Source organism: Panthera tigris, chromosome B1 (assembly GCF_018350195.1).
Source record: "Panthera tigris isolate Pti1 chromosome B1, P.tigris_Pti1_mat1.1, whole genome shotgun sequence".
NCBI classification, from domain to species: domain Eukaryota; kingdom Metazoa; phylum Chordata; class Mammalia; order Carnivora; family Felidae; genus Panthera; species Panthera tigris.
The window spans coordinates 10,700,378-10,707,382 of NC_056663.1; the positions used below are offsets into that span (position 1 = coordinate 10,700,378).

The 7,005-nt window shown below is 36.3% G+C and overlaps 1 non-coding gene across 1 annotated transcript; it reads left to right on the forward strand.

Moving 5' to 3' along the window:
• The first annotated feature begins 602 nt into the window (after nucleotides 1-602).
• LOC122238270 lies at nucleotides 603-726 on the forward strand. The gene has a single exon (XR_006217215.1). It is a non-coding gene; the product is annotated as a small nucleolar RNA SNORD22 (small nucleolar RNA).
• The last annotated feature ends 6,279 nt before the right edge of the window (nucleotides 727-7,005 follow it).

A 7,005-nucleotide genomic window follows, 5' to 3' on the forward strand; every position in this document is an offset into this window, starting at 1 on the left:
GTGATTATTATAGCTTAATGGTATATTTGCCAGAGTTGACGTAGTATTAGATTATAATGGAATTAGTTTCTGCCAAGCCTGAAGGTTGAAATACCAGTAGCTGTACCCAGGTGTATATTTTTAGATTATTGACAAAGATGCCATGGGGGTTGCATCAGCAATAAATATGACATTGTCAGCAATAAATATGAAATATGGTAATAATTAAGTTATTTTTTTACTGAAAATTAATTCTTCATTAAAATGAGTAATGTCTAGGGGTGCCTAGTTTGTTCAGTCAGTTAAGTGGCTGGTATAGGATCAGGTCATGATCTCACAGTTCGTGGGTTCAAGCCCCGCATCCGGCTCTGTGCTGACAGCTCGGAGGCTGGAGCCTGCTTCAGATTTTGTGCTCCCTTTCTCTCTCTGCCCCTCTCTGCTCATGCTCTGTCTCTTTCTGTCTCTGAAAAATAAATAAATGTGAAAAAAAATTAAACATGTTCCACCTTTAAGAAAAAACTTCAAAAAATGACTAGTGTCTATATGCATGTATGTATACATATATGTTCATGTATATAGTAATATATACCAGCTTTTGTCTAAATGTTAAGAACATGTTGAAGTCCCAGTGAAGAAATGTTCAAGGATATACCTTCTGTCCTAGTCCCAGATCCTGTAAAGGTGGACTCACTGGAACTGGCTGGAGAGAGGAGGAAAGTTTGTTACAAAAGGAATTGTCTGAGGAAGCATAGGATTTCTAGACAAAAAGAGAAAGAGAAATAATCACTTGTTGAAAAGCAGTTACATTTTTTTCCATCTGAAGAAAGACAATTATAACGGATTCCAACTCTCAGAGGATATCAAAAAGGAAGTTTTAAGCCATTTCTCATACAACCTAGCTGTTCAAATTAGCATATAATTATTTCAGCCTTTCCAAATATAGTTTAACTTTCAAATAAAAAAGAGCATATTGAAGGCTTATGATGTAATATTATTCCATCTCTCCGCCCCAACTACCTATACACAGTCTATTTTCTCAGTTTGTCTCACATGTTTTATGATATCAAATTACCTCTGATACTGTCCCAGGTTAGTTTGAATGTATTGCCATAAAATAAGTTTTTTGAATGTTTGACCTATCTGTATCTTTTTAAAATTAATACCAACTACTCATTTACTTCAACTCCCACACAATAACTGAATTTTCTGGTAATTTTTCATTTTTGCTGAAAGAAGATATTAAAATCAAGGATTTGGTTACTAATTTATCTATCTTTGTATCTGATAATGAACTTAATGACACAAATTACTTTAAATATGATTATGAAAAATCACTCTAGTGGTGTAAATTGTGTAGAGCAGAATAGCTTTAGGTTAGAGAAATAATAATTTCTCATGACTTGTTAGGAACACAAAAGTAGTAATAAAATCCTAGAAGGGAAATCAGAGGCACACAGGGGACCCTATGAGCAGTGAGGCTGGCAGGTTGGTGTGGCTCATAAAGATGCTTCTCCATGGGGATTATTGATGACAATAACTCTTTGTTATAGCATATTGATTTCTGGCATATCTATCCCTTGAGTCCTGCAGCCAGGAAAGGAAAGAGTTTACATTATAATTGTCCTGATGACAAATATAAATGAAAAAAAAATAGGTTCCTAATAGCTTCTAGGGGGAAAATTTCTTTTTACATGGTGATGATGAGTGTGTACTTTTTCTGTAACTTCAGCTGTCACTCATAGCGGAAGGAAGGCAATAAACTCAGTATAGCACTTGGTGTGGACAGAGATCAATGCGGCTACCATACATCTGGCAATACTGTCAGTATGATACCTAAGAAAGAGCTTTGTTTTCAGAATGCTAATTCTAAAGTTTTTTTTATGTTTATTTATTTATTTAGAGAGAAAGAGAGAGAGCGAGCAAGAGAGAACGCACATATGCAAGCAGAGAAGGGGCAGAGAGAGAGGGAGAGAGAGAATCTGAAGCAGGCTCTATAATGTCAGCTTAGAGCCGGACATGGGGCTCAATCTCATGAACCATGAGATTATGACCTGAGCCAAAATCAAAAGTGAGATGCCTAACCAACTGAGCCACCCAGTCTCCCCAAAATGCTAATTCTACAACTCAACTGTTGGGCACAAAATCAAACGAATGGCCAAAGAAGCAGTCATCCAAAGAAAATCTCCAGAGAAATTATGTGTCACTAACCATGCCATAGCATCCTTTGGTTGCTCAGTAAAAAGATTTTGAAAGGGATATCCAGTTTCTAGGAGATCCCTCAATAAGAAATTCAAAAATTAGATATCTTCAATGGATATATCAAAGTGTCAATATTGAACATATTAAAGGAAGCCAAAAATTTAGCTGAATAAATAAATCATGAAGCCTTCACCATTTCATTGGTGACTCAGAAGAGAAAATGGTTTCAATCAATATTTGGATAAGTTCAGGGGATCCTGGGTGGCTGAGGTGGTAAAACACCCAACTTTGGCTCAGGTCATGATCTCACAGTCCATGAGTTCGAGCCCCATGTCAGACTCTGTGCTGACAGCTCAGAGCCTGGAGCCTGCTTCAGATTCTGTGTCCTCCTCTGTCTTTGCCCCTCCCCAACTCATGCTCTATCTCTCCCTCAAAAATAAATAAAATTTTTGAAAAAATATTTGCATAAATTCAGTTGCTGTTTTTTGTTTATATTACCACTATGGCAAAGAAAAAACAGGTCAATCACTAGATTCCTTTGTTGTTCATAAAAGCAAACTTAAAGCAAAGGCTAGCAAAGAAACACAATCCCCCCCATATGACCCCAACACACAATTTATTAAGTAAGTGGAGAGGAGGCCTACATATTCCATCTCTGCCATATTGCCTCTCACTTGGTAAGAATGCTGAGTTTAGACTCAAACAGCGCTATCAAAATACTTCTTTATTCTCACTTTGAATTTGGAGATGGTATTGAGCTGAGGTGTGACATCATGTTGGAAATGACAGAGGCTTTAGAAACAGGATGCTGGGAATGAGAGGACTAACTGGTTATGAATCAGACAGTGTGTGATTAAGTCTTGGCTTCTCACTGTTTAATTTGAGTGTTACTTAAAATACCTGAACATTAATATGATACACTCTAAATTAGGGGAAATAATGAGGCTGATAATCCTTACCTTATGGGGTTTTGAGAATATAAAAATGAAGTATGTAATGTAGAGTATGTCCTTCAGAAATGGGGAGATTTTCTGTTGTGATTTTGATTGGTTTTAATGTGTTATTGCTGGGAAAACTGTTAAGTTCCATATCTTTTCTAGATGACTGAAAATGTGCATGTCATAAAATCTGATTTTCACTTTCTACTTCTGTAGAATAATAATCACGTCATCTGACTTACCTAAGAATCTGAATGTAAATGAGATTTTAACTTTAAAAACTATGTTGCTAGATGTTTATTTTTATCATTATTATTAAACTGAATGAGCTAATATAATTAGCTAAATTTAAGACAGGGATTATTGGGGCGCCTGGGTGGCTCAGTCAGTTAAGTGTCCGACTTCAACTCAGGTCACGATCTTGCAGTCCATGAGTTCGAGCCCCACGTTGGGCTCTGGGCTGATGGCTCGGAGCCTTGAGCCTGCCTCAGATTCTGTGTCTCCCTCTCTCCCTGCCCCTCCCTTGTTCATGCTCTGTCTCTCTCTGTCTCAAAAATAAATAAACGTTAAAAAAATAATAAAAATTAAAAAAAAAAGACAGGATTCTTAAATTTAACATCACCTTCACTGATTCGTTCATTCATTCATTCATTCATCCACTTATTCATTCACAAGATAATTTTGAGCACCTACTCCATGCTGGCATTGATCAAAGTACATTGATCCATAGATGATCTTACAGTTCTGGTAGGAGAAACAGATAATCCCTTCTAATTCAGATAATGCCTTCTCCTCACCCCTTCTCCCCGCCCCCTCCCCTATCCCCTTCTCTCTTTTCCCCACCTCCCTCCCTCAGGCTCTTTGCCTCTCTCCTCCCCTGTCCTCATTTCCCTTCTCCTCTCCACTGTCTTCTTTCTTCTCCTCCCTTATCTTTTCTCATCTCTCTCCTTTTTGTCCCTCCTCTCCACCTTTATCCCCTCTTCTCTTTTCTTACCTCCTCTTCTTTGCCACCACTGTGGCTTTAGTGACCTTTTGTTCCCCCACAGTATGGTATAGTGTTAGGGTCTTTAGACTTCTTGTGTTCCAGTTGCTTCAGGGAAGGCCCCTTCCAAGAGTCTAAGTCTGAAGCTTCAGATTTTTTTGAGTCCTGGACTTCATTGTGATAGGGAATGACCTCCATTCTGTTGCTCAGAATGGATCAACAGGGCCAGCCCAGATCTAAGGGGAGGAGAAAATGACATGACTTCTCAATGGGGAAGTGGCAAGGCCACACTGAGAAGCACCATTTGTGATGCGAAATATTGTTGCAAGAATCTTTAGAATCACAGTCTACCAGAAGCGTACGTAGTGGCATAATCAGTTTATATTCTGGCGCAACTGGTCATGTTGTCACATTGTGGTAACTAAAAGTTTACAGAAAGTTCACAAGTCTAAGAAACACATTGAGAAGCCCTGAACTAGGTTCTAGAACACCATGCAGAACAGTCTTCTTTTGATGATCTTAATAAGATACTGTAATATATTCATTTTATGTTGGATTATAGATTTATACCCAGAAAGATTTCTAGAAAGGAGGTGATAATTAAATAGTCGAAAATTACATTTCTGAAATATAATTTTCTGAAATGAAATACTATTGGAAATTTGTCTTTATTTAATAAAATTTTTATTACTTCAAGGTCTGGATGTGGATTCATGAAAGCAATCCTTTTTCTCCTTATAAAATTATTCCTGTTGTTTCATATAATTTGACCTAATTCTTATCAGCTGATATAAAATCTGACTGAAAGAGGCTGTTTTTCTGTAAAAGGAAGGTGTCTTAGATTTAGCTATAATTGCCAAAGGTACAGATCATGATTTCTCAAATAATTTCGAGACTGTCAGTATCTGAGAAATTATATCCCATGAAGGGAAGGGTTTTCACTTCTTATAACCTAAAACATGAAAAGTACATTGGGTCATTAAAGTGAACAACTAGATTTTTTTTTGGTATTTCCTTGTGACATGCATATTAGAATATTAATAGATATTAATCCATTATTTTGTGGACTTCTATGAGATCTCTTTTAAAGAGATGATTCATCAGTAAATATTTTTAATTAAAAGTTTTTAAATCTATGATTAAAATTATACTTGTTTATAATAAGGAGAATTAAGCTATTAAATAAAAATACATTGCATGGAGGATTCATTGAAACATATATATATTATATGTATATTATATATTATATTATATATATATATACATATATATATATTACATATAATATATATATATGTAGTACGTTATGTAAAGTATTTATATACTTTAAGCTCTCCAAATGGTCTGATGTGCCTAAGTTTGTTTGTTTTTTTTCAATATATGAAATTTATTGTCAGATTGGTTTCCATACAATACCCAGTGCTCATCCCAAAAGGTGCCCTCCTCAATACCCATCACCCACCCTCCCCTCCCCTCCCCTCCCCTCCCCTCCCCTCCCTCCTACCCTCCATCAACCCTCAGTTTGTTCTCAGCTTTTAAGACTCTCTTATGCTTTGGCTCTCTCCCACTCTAACCTCTTTTTTTTTTCCTTCCCCTCCCCCATGGGTTTCTGTTAAGTTTCTCAGGATCCACATAAGAGTGAAAACATATGGCATCTGTCTTTCTCTGTATGGTTTATTTCACTTAGCATCACATTCTCCAGTTCCATCCACGTTTCTACAAAGGGCCATATTTCATTCTTTCTCATTGCCATGTACTAAGTTTTTAAATATAATTTGAAGTAAATATGTATACTCATTACAAAGAAAAAGTTCTAAATCAAAAGACTTTTGTTCAGAAACAGATTTAAGTGAAATTGGTTCCTGAAAGGTATCTACAATTATGTATTTCAGCTCTCTCTTAAGTAGCAATCTGAACAGTGCTGTCTCAGAATTGTGACTGAACATAGCCTTTCTAGGATAAGGAGGGGAAAACACAACCAAGAATAGTTTTCATTTGAAACCTTTTCTAGGACCTGTACACTTTAATAAGAATTTTAGTATACTAAATAATATACTAAATACTAAATATACTAAATATTTATAATACTATTATAAATAGTATTCTATTTGTAGTATATTGGCACCCGCACATGTAGAAAAATGTAGTGAAAATTATGTCCATACTGGAATAAGCGTTTTGTAATTATCTTTTTTTCCACATTTGTCTTCTATATTAATAGTTAATATTACCCAAGATGCTCTCACCCTGATATTTTTACTGATTCTTTTTTAAAAAAAATTAACGTTTATTTATTTTTGAGAGAGAGAGAACACACAAGTGGGGGAGGTGCAGAGAGAGCCAGAGACATAGAATCCAAAGCAGGCTCCAGGCTCAGAGCTGTGAGCACAGAACCTGACATGGGGCTCAAACCCACAAGCCATGAGATCATGACCTGAGCCAAGGTCAGACGCTTAACCAGCTGAGCCACCCAGGTGCCTCTTTAATGATTCTTAAAGTGGGTTTAAGTATACCTGTAAACATTGTAAAGACTTGACTTCCTTTTTATAAAAAAATGAATGAGTAAAGTGGTTTCTCAAGGTTATTTTCTTTTATTAAGCACCACCTATGTGCTTAATAGGAAAACAATGAGCTCTGTAAAGGAGAAGACAGATAAACTGAGCAAGACAACAGCAAAAAGCTTGGAAAAGCGTGAACTGTACAAGAACACAAATAGCATAGTAGGAACATGGGGGTGTGGCAGCAAGCTTGAAAGCTGCATTAGCCATGAAAATCCTAGAATACATACTAAGATGAGGTACAATATGATCAAACTCACATTTCATGATGGCAGTTTCAATGAGAGTGTGTGATAAATACATGAGTTGGAGAAAGAGATTAAGGTCTAAGGTCTTTGATGTGAGACTC